The sequence below is a fragment of the Camelus bactrianus genome, chromosome 1, assembly GCF_048773025.1.
Source record: "Camelus bactrianus isolate YW-2024 breed Bactrian camel chromosome 1, ASM4877302v1, whole genome shotgun sequence".
Lineage (NCBI taxonomy): Eukaryota > Metazoa > Chordata > Mammalia > Artiodactyla > Camelidae > Camelus > Camelus bactrianus.
The window spans coordinates 108,294,225-108,310,811 of NC_133539.1; the positions used below are offsets into that span (position 1 = coordinate 108,294,225).

General features: G+C 39.9%; 1 protein-coding gene across 2 annotated transcripts in view; it reads right to left on the bottom strand.

Annotated features, from left to right (window-relative positions):
- PPP2R3A (protein phosphatase 2 regulatory subunit B''alpha) overlaps positions 1–15,607 on the bottom strand; it is a 148,376-nt gene extending 132,769 nt beyond the window's left edge. Inside the window, exon 1 of one of the 2 annotated variants that reach the window (XM_074370872.1) lies at positions 15,450–15,607. The gene's annotated coding sequence lies outside the window, so the exon portion shown is untranslated. The remainder of the gene's footprint in view (positions 1–15,449) is intronic. The other variant, XM_074370877.1, reaches the window with a different exon arrangement.
- Between the last annotated feature and the right edge of the window lie 980 nt (positions 15,608–16,587).

The following is a 16,587-nucleotide window of genomic DNA, read 5'->3' on the forward strand; positions in this document are numbered from 1 at the left end:
GAGCCCACTGCTGTAAGGCATCCATGATAAGTAACATGGCAGAAGAAGCTGGTGTTAAAACAGAGCATATATAATACAGATGGAAAGAGAGAGGAAAGCATGTTCAGTTTCCATGATGGCTGGCTGTACTTAATAAAACTGCAGTGAACTGATGTGCTCTCTGTGTTACTATAAACAACCTTTTTTTTTTTTTTTTTTAAAAAAAAAGGAGGCATTGGGGTTTGAACCTAGGACCTCATGGATGCTAAGCATGTGTTCTATCTACCCCTGAGCTAAACCCATCCCTAACACTTATTACTCATATACCTTTAAGTGGATATTTACTCCTTGAAACCAATCATTTTCTATGACAGGTAAACGTACACCTTCATCAATCTTCTCTCTCCATTTTTCTTTCAGCTCTAGCTTTCATTATACTCTACTGCCTTCCCTCTCTTGGTCTCTCTTCATTTAATCTGTAGCCAAAAAATCATCATCATGTGTAATGGATACTTACCCTGGTTTTTAGCAGCCCAGAATCTTTCACATATTCTAATCTGATTATAATGGGGCAGTTGATCAATACATGTGTCCATCTACCCACTTTTAAGAGCAAAGCAACAACATGGATTGAAAGGGGGAAATTATTGCCCTCCTAAAAGTGAGCATCAATGCTGTGTTCTTCAGTTAAAGGGCCCCATCATATGACACATCCTGTACCTGCCCTCTGATGATGGTACATATCTTTTCCAGGCTGGCCATTCTGGATCCAGGCCCAATCAGACATCAGTCAGTACAATTTCAGTGATCAGGTCTTCAATGAAGATCAGTGTTTCTCAACCTTTTTTGACCAATAAACACTTCAAAAAATAACATTGCAAACCTCCTTAGGAATTTTTTAAATTATTAAAAAATCTTTTGTATGACATAAGATAAAGCAATTTTAAGTAAAAATATTTCATCTTAGATCAGGATATTACTAAAGCTTTATTATAAAGTTCATGTGGCAACATCTTTAATTATATTGATAAAACTATATTGATAATATTTAATGACAAATTTTGACTTTTGCTCACAGTACATGAACTGTTTTATCACGTAAAGAAAATCACAAGTTGTCAAATAAAATTGTCAAAAATTAAAAGATGGATTGATTTACAACCAAATGTATTAAATTAAAAGACGGACTTGGTACCAAATGTATATTGAAATGTAGCCTGAAGTTTAATCTGCGTTATAGCATCCAAAATAAACAAACTTTAAAAACCTGATAGTTGGAATTCTTCCGTTTTGATTTTATAAAAAATTAACTGCTTATTTTGATAATTCAGAGGTTTAGTTTTTAAACATCAAGGCAGGACAAATGGTTTCATGCTGCTCTCTCAGAGAAGTTCTCAGCAAACACAAATACACTGCAGATCTTTATCACCAATAAATAAAAAGCCAGTTGCATAGAAGAATCTTTTCTTTTTTTCTTTTTTGTATTTCAAATGTTTAAATCTTCCCTTTTTAGAAATTTAAACACCTAACAGAGTATGATCAATTATAGTAAATAAACATCCAGCTGTCTGTAACACCAGCGGCATAGTAAGTTGAAAATGAATTCTTTTTCAGAGCAAAAATCTCTTCCTTATTTAATACCAATGGAGTCTTTCAAATGACAATCCATTTTAGAAATGAAAGCATCTTAATTTGATTAGACACCTCCTAAGCTTCATGATATTCAATACAGTATCTTTATCTTGCTATTTGTATTTGGTGAACCAATCTGAAATTATTTTCTAGAGTGGCTTTAAGAAGAGGAAATAGCAAATGCCACTTACATGCATGTATGAATACTTCTGTGACTTTAAACATAAGGCATGCCTGGCTAATTTTTTTTAATTTAAAATAATTTTAAAACTCTTTTTATTTTGAAATAATGAAAGATTTTCAGAAGAACCGCAAAGAGAGTACAGAGAATTCCCTTATACCCATCATCCAACTTCCTTTAATCATGTAGTTTTTAAAGTATTAGAAACATCTTGATGTTTCATAAAAATTTTGACAGATGAATGCAACTTAACATATTTCATAAGAGGCATCTTGAAATACTTTTGCAGAATTATCATTTTCATGCTTCACATTAATTTATGATATTCTGACATGTGTTTTACACATGTTCCATCTTTAACCAACAGTCCATTATGGGTACAAACTAAATTATACTTACGACTAAGAACAACTCTTAAAAACAGTATAATGGTCCTTAAACTCTTCCAAAAAAACAGAAGAGGAGGGAGTATTTCCTAACTCATTTTATTTCTTAATTTATTTTTATTTTTATTTTTTGCAGGGGGGAGGTAATTAGATTGATTTATTTATTTGATTTTTCAGGGCTTGAACCCAGGACCTCAGGCATGCTAGGCATGTGCTCTACCACCTGAGCTATACCCTCCCCCCTTCCAAACTCATTTTATGAGGCCAGTATTACCTTTAATTAAACCAGACAAGGACACTACAGGAAAAGAAAATCACAGGCCAATATCCTCGATGAACAAAGATGAGATAAAAATTCTCAGCAAAACAGTAGCAAACTGAAATCAACAATATAGTAAAAGAATCACACACTTTGGTCAAGTGGAATCTGTTCCAGGGATGCAAGGATGGTTCCACATCCACCAATCAATGTGATATATACATCACATTAACAAAATGAAGGATAAAAAGTGATCATCTCAATAAATGCAGAAAACACATCTGCAATCCATTCATGAGAAAAATTCTCAAATAGGGAAAGAGAGAATGTATCTCAACATAAAAAAGGCCATATATGACAAGCCCATAGCTAACATGAGACTCAACAGTGAAAAGTTTAAAGCTTTTCTTCTAAGACTGAGAACAAGGATGCCCACTCTTACCATTTTTATTCAACATAGTATTTGAAGTCCTAGCCACAGCAATTAGGCAAGAAAAAGAAATAAAGCATCAAACTCAGAAAGAAAGAAATAAAACTATCTCTATTTACAGATGATATAGTATTATATACAGAAAACCCTAAAGACTCCATCAAAAAACTGTTAGAACTATTAAACAAATTCAGTAAAGTTGCAGGACACAAAATCAATACAAAAATCAGTTTCACTTCTACACATTAATAATAAACTATCAGAAAGAGAAATTTAGAAAATAATCCCATTTACAACTGAATTAAAAAGGATAAAAGACCTAGTAATAAATTTTACCAAAGAGGTTAAAGATGAGTACACTGAAGTACTAAAAGACACTGATGAAGGAAACTGAAGACACAAAAAATGGAAAGATATTCCATGTTTGTGAGTTGGGAAAATTAATAGTAATTTAATAAAAAACTAAAAAAATATTAATTATCCAAAGCAATCTACAGTTTCATTGCAAATCCTATCAAAATTCCAATGGCATTTCTCACAGAAATAAAACAAACAATCCTAAAATTTGTATGGAACCCAAACAAAAGACCCCAAATAGCCAAAGCAATCTTGAGAAAGAAGAACAAAACTGGAGGCATCATACTACCTGATTTTAAAATATATTATAAAGCTATAATAATCAAAATAGTGTGGTATTGGAGTAAAAATGGACACAGATCAATGGAACAGAATTCAAAAATAAACCCACACATATGCGGCTAGTTAATTTATGACAAAACAGACAAGAATATGCAATGGGGAAAACAGTCTATTCAATACACGATGCTGGAAAAATTGGACAGCCATATGGAAAACAGTGAAACTGAACCGCTATTTACACTATACACAAAAATTAACTCAAAATGGATTCAAGACTTGAATATAAGACCTAAAATCATAAAATTCCTAGAAGAAAACATAGGCAATAAGCTCTGTGATATTGGTCTTGGCAAATTATTATTATTATTCAAATAAATAGCCAGCTGAACAAGATTCTTCCCTTACACTATTCACAAAAATAAATTCCAGGTGAATTAAAGACTTAAAATTTTATGTTAAAGTATAAGAAAATGTAAGATTCCATGTTTATATCTTCAGGGCACGAAAGACATCCATTAAAAAGTTAGTAAAGGAAAAAAAAAGTCAGTAAAGTCAAAAGCCATAAAGGCAAAGGCAGGTAAATCTGACATCAAAATTATAAACTGCTACTAACAAAGAAAGAGGACTGTAACAGATTGGAGAAAAATGCACCATTTTCATAAATAAAGAATGAGTATCTAGAACTCAAAGAACTTCTATAAATAAATAAGAAGTATCTGCTATGCTGCATTTAACAGAAAAAAAAAAAACAAAAATAAGAGTGCTTAAAGAAAACAGATGTTAAATTTCTCTCTTACACAAAAGAAGTTGAAAGCTGGTGCAGCAGCTCCATGAAATGCTCCAACCCAGACTTTCTGGCTCATTAAGCTACCACCATGGTCCTCATGGTCTAGGATGGCTGTTAGAGCTCCAGTCATTACACCTCTGTTCTAATATATAGGATGGGTGAAGGGATGAGGGATTGCTTTCTCCCTTGAAGGAGACTTCAGAAACTCACACCAAACCCTTCTGCTTATGTATCATTGCTAAAACTTACATGGTTATACTTAGTTCCAAGGAAGCCAAGGAATATAGTCTTCTAGATGGGCAGCAATGGACCTGGCTAAAAGCTGGGGTTCCTATCACTAAAGATGAAAGAAGAATGGATCATGGGAGGTAACTAGCATCTTTGCTATGCAATCCAAATAGAGAAAGAAAGAAAGACAGACAGACAGATAAATGGTGAAAAACTTGAGAAAAGATACTTAACCACAGGGAGATAAAAATTAAAACAAGGAGAGAGGAGTTTAAAAAATTTTTGAGAGATGTAGAAATTTGCAAACTTGTGAAGGCATGAGGATTTTTAGCCTTTGTTAATTCTTCTTTAACCAAGAGAATATATTCTATATTCCTAGTGCAACTAAAAGTAATAAAAGTATTTTATTTATTAAAAAACTTAAACACATTACTGCTTTTAATTGTAGTACATATTATATAGTTACATAATATTAATATAGACACCTTGAGGACCAATTTGGCATTATCTATTAAAATTTTGATTCTCTGATTATATGACCCAGTAATTCTATACAATATAAACATTCACATATTTGCATAAGTACAAGGACGTTCATTGCAGTAATGTTTAAAAGAGAGAAAATTGGAAACGACCCAAGTGTTCATCATTAGGGAAATAGCCCTACTTAATTTTCTTCAGAGCACTATTACCACAACCTGAAATTGCATCATTTATTTATCTAATTTTTTGTCATCTAGGAAATTAGCTTATCCAGGAAAAGAGCAGAGGCAAGGAGAATATATTCATACAATACTTGTTTGGTCAAAAATTCATTAGAAATAATGCATTGTCTTTTAAAATAATAAACCAAAATCATTCCAGCCTTTAATAACATGATCCCGCCAGAGGGCCCTCATGAAGGCCTGGAGGTTTGCAGACAGGCTCAGAAACAATGACCTAGATGAAGCCTTTGAACTTGCTATTCAGAGAGTCTGTCATTGGACGTGATCTGTTACCCTTCTCTTTAGGGTCTGAGGCATTTCAGAGTAAAATCAACAAACTCTCTCCATTATGTGGAACTCTTAACCGCCTTTAATACCTGAATTCCAGTACTGCTGCTAGCACTGAGTGAATCTCCACTCACTAGGCAGGGCCTGCCATGGGAGAGAGGTCCCAAACAGACTGCCAGGAGAATGCCAAGATTGCTAAGACATACTATGCTGAGAAGACAAAATGCTGACACCTGAGCCACAGTGCTTGAGAGGGGCTTGACACTGGTAGAAGTGCTGTGCTCATCAATACTCACAAGGAGGATTCCAGGGCTCCATCCCCAAGGCTGTGAAATAGGGAATGTGCCCGTGATCACAAAACGGAAGGGCTAAGTGTGCCTTTGCTACGACTTGTAAGTCTTTAGTGACATACCCATTCACAGCCACTAATCTTTGCTTTTTATTTCAAACCTCACAAACAAGCAGTTTTCAAGCTGCTTTTTTTTCCCTTTTTCTTTTCTCTTTTTTAAACTGGAGGGACTTGGTTCAAACTGAAGCTTAAAGATGAATAAACAAATTGGGGGAGAGAAATAGCCTCAGTGCTCAGTTTTGGAGGGTGGGAGGAACACCCAGACTGCTGAGAACTCTGGGAAGAAGAGCTTGAAAGGGAATGGAGTGCTGTGGAAGATGAACTTTAGCAAAGACCTGAGGGAGGGAGCTTTGTAATTATTAGGGGAAAGTGAAGGTCCTGGGGCAGGAATGCAGCTGCTTTGTTGAAGGAAGAACAAGGCACCATCTGTGACTGGGACAAAGTAAGCACAGGGGAAGGGAGTAGGAGATGGGGTCAGAGAGGAAAGGCGGGTTTAGATTATGTAGGCCCTTGTAGGTCAGGGTTAAAGTCTCTGAGCTGAGAACTTTTACAGGGTCCCTCTAGCTGCTGTGTTGAGAACAGATTTTTCCCTGCAGGGAAACAGCCTATGGTAATAATCCAGGTGAGATATAATGGTCGTTCAGACAAGGTGGAAGCAGTAGGGATGTGGGATGTGACCAATTCTAGATATGTTCTGAAGGTAAATCCAACAGGGTTTGCTGATAGACTGAACATAGGATGAAGCAAAAGAAGACAGTCAAAGACGACACCAAGGTTTTTGGCCTGGGCTAGCGGAAGAATGGAGCTGCTATTTATGGAGATGCGGCAGGCTGTGGGAAGAGCAAGTTTTGCAGGGGAAGATCAGGAGTTCAGTTTTGATATGTCTGTTAGTTATCCAAATGGAGAGCCCAAGTAGGTACTTTGATACCAGAGTGTGAGATTCAGAGGACAGGTCTCTAACTTGGAGAAAAAATTTGGTAGTCTTTGGTGGTAGAGTTGGTATACAGATAGTATTTAAGGTCATAAGACTGGGTGAAATGCCAAGGAAATAGGGTTGATAAGGAAGAACAGAGGTTTGAGGAGTAAACAGTGCTCTAACTTTCAGAGGTCAGGAAGATGATGAGGAACAAGCAAAAAGACTGAGAAAGAACCACTAATGAGGTAGGAGGAAATCCAGAGAATGTAGTGTTCTGGAAGCCAAGTGAAGAAAGCATTTCAAAGAAAGAGGAATAATCAACTGTGCAAAATGCTGTTGAAAGGTCAAGTAAGAAAAATACTGAAACTTACTCACTGTAGTTAGCAATGTGGAGGGTAAAGGCCTGATTAGCATGGACTCAAGAGACACCGGTGGAAACGAGCTGAAACTCAGTGCATTAGACAACAGAGAGGAACAGATCTGGAGGGGGATACAGGGTCAAGAGAGGCGCTGGTCTTATATTATGAGGCACTGTGTCTCTAGTATCTAGTACTGTGCGTGGCACATAGTGGTAACTCAATAAATATTTGTTGATTGAACTAAATGAGATCACTAGCTGTTCAATTAGTAAACAGTCTTAACTCTAGAAGTTTAAAAGCTGATACAGTAAACAGTAAAATGTGAGAATTCTTGGTCCAATAAAGAGAAACGCCTTTATTCTTCTCTTCATGTCTGAAAACTCTATAGTTTGGAAAACTATGCCTTACATACCTATAGTAGCTAGCCTTAAATTTGAGAGGAATAGCTACAGAATTTGACAAATACATGATCTACAAGAAAATACACTTTTAATTCTGGACGGGTACAATCTCTCCAAAAACCTAATGCACCTTGGGGGCGTGTAACTGTACCCAGGGTACAACATGGATCCCAGCCCTCTAGCTATGTCATGACTCACTGTGCACCAGATGGAAGACTTCCAGTGGTTGCTGAATGATCTGACAGGGGTCTAGTATCCAGAATATATAAAGAACTCTTAACTGCTCAACAACAAAAAGACAAACAGTCCAATTAGAAAATGGGTAAAGAACTTGAATAGGTATCTGTCAAGGAAGATATACAAATGGCCAAGAAGCACATAAAAAATGCACAGTATCATTAGTCATTAGGAAAGTGCAAATCAAAATCACGATGAGGCATCACTTAATATTCTCTCGGATGGCAATAACCCAAAACCAGAAAATAACAAGTGTTGACAAGGACATGAAGAAACCAGAACTTCTGAACACTGATAGTGAAAATGTAAAATGGTACAGTTGCTGTGGAAAACAGTTTGGTGGTTCCTCAAAAAGTTAAATAGAATTAACATATGACCCAGCAATTCCACTCTTCGATAGACACACAAAAGAACTGAAACAGACATTCAAGCTAAAACTCGTACACAAATGCTCTTGGCAGCACTATTTACAATAGCCAAAAAGTGTAAACAACCAAAATGTCTACCAATTGATAAACCGATAACAAAATGTGGTATATCCATTTAACGGAATTATTATTCAATCAAAGAAATGAATATTATTTGAAGGAATACATGCTACAATACAAATGAACCTTGTAAATATTAGGCTAAATGAAAGAAGCCAGACATAAAAAGTCACATACTGTGTAACTCCATTTATATGTGCTCTGAAATAGACAATTCTGTAGAGAAAGAGAGCAAATTGGTGTTTTCCAGGAAATAAGGGGAGAGAGGAATGGGGAGTGACTGCTTAATGGGTTCAGGGTTTCCTTTTGGGGTGATAAAAATGTTCTGTAATTAAATAATGGTGATGGTTGCACAACACTGTAAATGTACTGAGACTCACTGAATTGTACACTTTAAAATGGTTAATTTTATGTTATGTAAATTTTAACTCAATAAAAAAAATAAATCACACAGCTCACACTTGACAGATTCAAGGCCATGTACCCAAGAACTGACTCTAAGTCCTCTTGCCATGCAACCATTCTGTCTCCTCTACAAACCAAAGGAGCTCTGGACTACCTTGGCAGTGAACTTTTCCCTCCATATACCACCATCCAGGCACAGTACCTAACTATATTTGTGATAATAGAATTCCTACAATTGCCCAAGCACATACAAAGTTTCCAAGCAAAATATTTTCTTCTCACAGACTCCCAGTACAAACCTTCTTAGACCGAGGTCTGCTATTCATGTCACAAAGTCATCCTTTATCCAGAAGTGAACCATTATCCACCGAATGGATGGACCAATGACAGCTATGAAGTCCAATACCTCACAAGATGAAACTCTTGTCTGCAAAAAGACTATAGCAACAGGGCTTATGTCTTCATCTAATAAATACCATTCTTCATCAATAATCCTTGGCATTTTCCAATCCCTATGGTTTCTGTTCTGCAGGCAGATCACAACTCTTAGAAACATAAAGTGCGAAACTGACCTTAAACCCTCCTGTGCCAGATTAAGGTTGCCAATGAGGCAGAGGTGGATAAAAGAGACTGGTAGTGAACATCTGCATGAAAACCCACTCTAAAGAGTCACCTTAAACCAAAGTCTTCAAGATAATAGCATTCATACAACCTTTTGGAAACCAAAGTTTTTTTGACGTTCTTTTCTCTCTGAGCTCAATGAGGGCCTACTTCGCCAACTTGTATCCATACTCTTTAATGACCAACAATGATGAAGATTTCAAAGTATGAGGAATTTTACATGCATGCAACTGGAAAATCAAGCTGCAGTATGAAGTTAATTGGAAAAAATACTGCTGCAAAAACTATTCCTAGGAATCTGACAGCTAGATACGTATTCTCTGACACAGCCAAGTATTCCATTTTCAACATACCAACAATCTGGTCTTTGTTCATCAGTTCAATGGGAGGATGTCAGGATCACTGAAGCCCTGCTGGCCTTTAGGAGCTCTATGGCTTTCCAGATAAGAAAGAGACTAAGGGCCTAATCACCAACATCTGAGTCTCAAGGGTCCTCGCAAAATATCTTCTCAGTGGAAAGCACAAAGTCTCCAAAACAAATACAAGCAAGACCCTTCTGAAATGGGGTAGAGTAGGTCATCGGCATCACCGAGATACTTCCCTGAAAAGTGAGAAGAAGCATATGGGTAACCAACAGACTGAGCACTTACCACAGAGGCATATAAGACACCTGCCCCTCTCTCATCACTCCCCTTTTGGGTAAACGTCTCCAAAGATTTTTCCAACATTCACCATTTCCATCTCCTTACTTTCTACCTCTTCAACCTAGTTTCTGCCTCTATCAATTTAAAACAGTTCTTGCTGAGGTCAAAGACTCCATCTTGCTAAATTCAACACATCATTTTCAGTCTACACCTTTACTTGATGACTCCTCTTTTTAAAAATACTCTCTTCTCTTACCTTTTATGACACATCTTAAACTGGAATTAAATTCTAAAGTAAGTTTCTAAGATAAAAATCAAATATAGTTTAAATTACTCTTGAAAATGCTTTAAATGGCCTATTCATTAAAGCATACCCATTTTTTTGTGTACATAACTCTATGTAGTAGTGAACAGCATACATTATATATATACACACATATACATATATACATACACACACACACATGCAAAATAAACAGTAAGTATACCTTCAGAATAGAAGAGTTCCTCTCATCTAATTAAAAACACCTTCAAGCATATTGGGTTAAAAGTTTGCATACCTCAACTGCCAGCAAGGTGCCATTCCACTGTACCTCTCTGACCATGTCTCATTGCTTTCCTGGGGCTACCCTCCTTCACCCAGCTTTGAAATGCTGGGCCTAAGCCCTCTTCTCTTCTTTGGCTTTATCAATGGTTCTCAACTTCCATTACTCAGTGGAATCACCTGAGGATCTTTTAAAAATCCCAAACTGCAATTTAGACCACATAAGCAGAAATAGAAATTTCTGAGGTAGGCCCCAGCATCAGTAATTTTTAACCATTCAATGTTTCACTATTTCATACTTTCCTCCTAAAACTGGGATCACACACTCAAATGCCTACAGGGTCAGAGAAGTAAATAAACAAAGCAGGCCAGGAATAAGTTGTAGGAGTGTCAGGCTCTCTGGTGAACTAGAAAGCAGCTTGGATCAACTGTGACTTAGCTCCAATCACTTGCTGCCACATGGAAACCCAGCTCAGTAGTGCTACATCTTCTCACTTTTAAAGAAAAGCCCCAAATCTGGATTCTCGTGGGAAATTTTCAGATTTTAAATTATTGGCAACTAACTCAAAATTAAGCAACAACAAAAACTATTGTATGTGAAAAACAAAACACATCTGTAAACCAGATTCAGCTACGGGCTCTGGGTGTGCAACCTCTGCTCTCAGTAACACCATCTATGCCCTGCAACTTACACCTAAATATCTGTATCCCCCGTTCAGCCCACTCCTCTGGGCTCTGGATTTGAATTATCAAATGCTTATGTGACATCTCCAATTCTCATCAGCCCCAAAGTGAACTGCAATTTAAATTACCTCAAAACTATTTATCCTTTCAGTGTTTTCTAGCTCAGGGAACAACTCCACCATTCACCTGGCTGGGAAAGTGAGAACCTTGGGCTTCATCCTATGCACCTGTTTCTCCCTCTCACTGCTTGTACCATATCAGTTATCAAATTCTGTCAATTATGCCTCCTAAATATCTCCCCTGCACCCATCTACTTCTGTCCATCTCCTCTGCTACCACCCTGGTCCCAGCTGCCATCTTTCCTCTACCATCCCACAATGTGGTTTGCTCTCTGTAGCCATGGATGTGAACCCACAGATATGGAGGACTGACTGTACTACTTCATTTTAAATAGGACTTGAGGACCTGTGGATTCTGATACCCACGGGGTCCTGGAACTAATCCCCAGGGGATACTGAGGGCTGACCATATTTGCCAGCTCAGGCTGCCATAATAAAATAACTTAGACGGGGTGGCTTAAACAACAGAAATTTATTTTCTTATGGTTCTGGAGGGTAGACGTTCCAGATCAAGGTCTGGCATGGTTGGTTTCTGGTAAGGACTCTCGTGTTGGTTTGCAGATTGCTACCTTCTTAATGCGTGCTCACATAGCCATTCTTCCCTCTTTTTCCTATAAGGCCGCCAGATTAGGGCACCACCTTTATGATCTCATTTAACCTAATTACCTCCTAAAAACTCTATCACCAAATATAGTCACAGTAGGGTTTAGGGCTTCAAAAAGCAATTTTAGGGGGACACAATTCACTCTACAGCACACTGTAACCTATAACACTCCATAGCACACGGTAACGTCAGTTGTCTCCAACATTCACTCTTCTTCCCTTCCAAGCCATGTTCTCCAATGTGACCAGAGTAGTCTTCTACAACCACAAATAAAAATAATCTTTTACAAAAACACTTACAAATATGTGCACACATATTTGATCCAACAATTCCACTTTTAGGAATTTATCCCATATATATATTCACACACATGTGAACTAGCATATGCATAGTGCTATTATAGTAAATTGTTGGAAACAATTGAAATGTCCCTCTATTATAATCTGTGGTGTACCTACACAATGGAATACTATAGAGTCATTCAAAAGAATAAGGAAACTATATATTGGAATGGAGACTTTCAGGACACTTAAGACAACAAAACAAGGAACAGAACAGTGTGTACAGTATGCTACCATTTGTGTAAACAACAGAAGAAAAGAATATGCATTTGCTTGAATGCCCACAGGAAATGTCCAGAAAGATACACAAAGCCAGTAACAGTGGTTCCTCCTTGGAAGCTATGGGGAAGACGGCAGCTAGGGGAAGGAGCAGAACCCACTGCAGACATTCTTGATCTAATGGGCCTGGAGCATGGCCCAGTATTGTTCGAAGTTCCTCCTGTGATTTTAGTAAGCAGGCTGGACTGAGAACTGCTGCTTATCTCCTTTCCCAGGTTCATTTTGTATCATCCAGCCCCTATCATTCTCCATCCTCCAGCCACACTGGCCTCTGAGTTTGCAGAAAAGGTACTGTTCCTTCTGCCTGGAATATTGTCCCCCTAAGCTTGCCTTGTAACTTCTATTTATTCTTCAGAGTCCACCTCACCTTAAAGGTTATTTCCCAAGGAAGCTTTCCAAACTAGGTCAGGACCCTTGTTTTATGTACTCAGAATGCTCTGTACTTCTTCCAGAATCTATCACAATTATAATGAGTAACTGTATAATTATACATATATGTCTGTAATTCTCTTTAGACTGTAAGGTCCAGGGGTGCAGAGACCTCATCTGTGGTTTTTACTGCTGTATTCCCAGACCTGAGTGAACGTCTGGCTGGCAAAGAAGGCCCTCCCTCAGATATTTGTAAAATGAGTGAATAATTGCTCCTGCCCTCAAACCTAGTCGGGTAGAGAAAATCGACATAGAAGCAAATGAGGATAATGCAGTGTCACTAGAATTAAGACAGTAGTTTATCTAGAACAGTGGTTCTCAACGAGGGGTGATTTTGGCCTTGATACCTGGCAAGGTCTGGAGGCATTTTTGATTGTCACAAGTGTGGGTTCTCTGACTGTTTGACTGTCACAACTGTGTGTGTGTGGGGGGGCTACTGGTAACTATTAACTAGACACCTGGAATGCTCCTACACATCCTATAATGCACACGACAGCCTTCCACAACAAAGAATGATCTGGTCCAAAATGTCAACGGTACCTATAATTTAGAGGATGGTCATATCTAAAAGAGTGATCAATTCTACTCCAGGAGGTGGATTTTTTGAGGTGGGGGGAGTGGGGTGGGGGATGGGGAAGATGTCAAGAAAAGCCTCAGAGAGGAAATAAAGCTTTAAGCTGTGTGTTGAAGAGTGGCAGGGACCATATCAGTGTAGACTATGTTTTCCAGAGGTAATGAGGCCTCTGAAGAGTTTAAAAGCCAAATTGTGGTTTGAACAGCTTCCCGCCTCAAGTATCTCATACTCCTATATTACTCACCTCCTTATTCTCTTCTTGCTGAAACAAAACTTTCATTCTCTTAGGGCAGTGGTTTCAGCTAACCACTAAGGCCAAATTAATTCAGACTAAGATAAAGTCAGATAGCCCTTTCACTCTCTAGAATGTTAGCTACATTTAAAAATATACAAATACTCATGAATACAAATAAATCTTTAACTGCTAATGTTCAGATTATTAGTAGCTAAAGCTATTTTTTGAACTCAGCAGTCAAGTTGGTCCTGGTAAAAACTTCTCCAAAGCTTTCTATTTTTTTTTTAACTTTTGTCTTCCCTGTCCTTAATTTCTGAACTCCCAGATTTAGAAAAGATCCACAATTTTTCCACAAGTATCTCATCCTATAAGTTTTTCTGCCAGAGAAGATAGGAGAGACATTTGGATGCAATCAACGTGAATAAATTGTATGTATAAATTAGGAGTGGTCTATAGAGTCTTTAAAGGCTTCACTAAAAGTCATGTCTACTCCTGGAAGAAACGAACTTGAGATAATTTTAAATGGTATTACCAAGAAAGCAAGCCATGTTTTACTATAACACAAGCCTGCTACCTACTAAGCTGGAAGCACACGCTCTGCTCTAGTATGGCAATTCTTAGGGTCTCAGACAGTGCTCTCTTTACAAGAAACTGAGGCCTGAGACTAATGAAGAACAAAGAAAAATGCCTGGTACGGAACGTTTGGGCGATGTTTCGTACATAAATGATTTAAGGAGGAACACTTCCTCAGATTTTGGAAGGCACTACAAATCATTTTTTGCTTACGTGTTAAGAATTTTTATTTCGTGTTTTCAGACCATTTTCTAATAAGAAAATACCTTACAATTTACAAAGAGCAATTTATCCTCCCTTACATTTGCTGACCACTAAAACTGGATACAATTTCCTCAAGCTTTACCAGAGTCAGAGGATTGGGAATAACGTGAGCACAGCAGAGTTCAGCTGCAACATCAACTCCAAGACCGGCCAGCTGGTTTCCATCGAGAGGTCCCCCAGGAGAAAGACCCTGGGAGGCGGCGGCCGGGGTTGGCGCGAGAGTGAGACCCGCCGGGGCGGCCCAAGGGCAGAGCCGGGGTCTGCCCGGCCTCCGTTTACCTTTTTTTCAGGTATTCCCGCTCCCAGCCCGGCCCGGGATCCCGCCCGAGGCCCCGAGCTGGTGACACATCCTTCTTTGGCCAAGTCGGGCCGAGGTTGGGCAGGGGGCGGGGAAGGAAAATAAAGCCTCAGCGCCTAACGACGTGACTCTCAGTTCTTCCAAAACGTTGGCATTTGTTTCTCTGCCAAGCTTTCCTGTTAACAAGTTCCCGAGGGCTGTACGGGCGAACTGGCCCCGGAGCCCCGAAAGTGGGAGGGACCAGGCCGTCCCCCGCCTTCCCTCCTCCGTGGGCGCCTCCGGGGCAGGCCATTTCCACACCGCCTGGGCTGCCAAGGCCCGGGACCGAACTGGGCGTGCAGAGCCGCCCGCACCACCTTCGAACCCCGACTTTCACGGTTCTCCCAGCCGGGACAGCGCCGCGCGGCCCCGCCGGCCCCTCCAGAGCCCTCCGGCCAGGCCGGTCTCCGCCCCCAGGCCCCGGCCCCGCCCGCCCGGGCCTCCGCGCGCCGCCCCCCGGCCTTGCCACAACCCGCGGGTCGGACCGGGGGCGCGAGGGTTCCAGGCCGAGCGGCGGGCAGCTCCACGCCTACCTCAGCGCCCTCGGCTCCTCCTCCGGCTGCTGCCTCCGCTCGCGGACAGCGTTGGGCACCAGGGCTCCCGGCGGCCTCGGGCTGTGCGGCTACGAGCGCTGCGCGTGAGGAGCTGAGGCCCGAGCGCGCCCCGCCCAGCCGCACGTCCACCCCCTCCCACTCCTCAGCCCCACCCTCAGTTGCCGCTCGGCGCCCCGCCCCCGCCAGGTCCCGCCCCGCCCAACAGGCCCCGCCCCTTCCGCGGGCCCCGCCTGCAAGGTCCCGCCCACTCGCCTGCCGCAGCTGAAGTGGGGCCGTCAGGGGCGCTGCGAGATCCGCCGTGGCCGCTGCGGATGCAGTTCCGTGGATTGCGGCTCTGTGGGGACGCGCGATTCGTGGTGTTTAGTACTATTTGGCGAATGCGAGTTTTTCTCTCGGATTTATTACTGTGATTGTTTATTATTATTGTTATCGCTCTTGTTGTTATCGTCAGTAGTTGTTTTGCCATCCTGGAGCACACTGGTTGGTTCCATTGAGGACGGAGGCTGCGGACAGGTAGCCCTCACCGCTGACCAGAGACACCTCTTCACTCCGATCCTACCAGTGGCCCGCACCTGCGCCACATGTCATTATGAAGTAGTGAGCAAGTTGTATGAATTTTGAAAGAAGAGGTATTTGTTAACTTGTTAAATATAACACAAATATTGCCGTATAAATACATAAAGCCGTATAAAACCAATGTACACCTTATGAATGATTCTGAGACATACATCCTTATAACCACTCCTGAAATTTAACACCATGTAAAATGGGCTGGGTTAAAACATAAACCACCTCAATAGCTGGGAGGACTCAGCTTGAGAAGGGCCTCCCCAAATTGCCTGCCTTCCTTGTAATTGACACAGGAACTCCTCCGCCTCCTGCCCGTAATCATGTGCTCTGTAAGAGTAGATTTAAAAAATCTGAAATTGTAAAATTCTTTTTTTGTTTCTTTTGTTTTCATATTCTTTTTTATTATAGGTTACTATAAGATATTGAATATTGAAATTAAAACGTCCTTAATTAAAAAGACAAATAAATAAATATACATAAGCATATACGTAACTTAATAAATAAATCAACCAAGAGATTGAACAGCATGAGTAAGGAGCACCTAGTG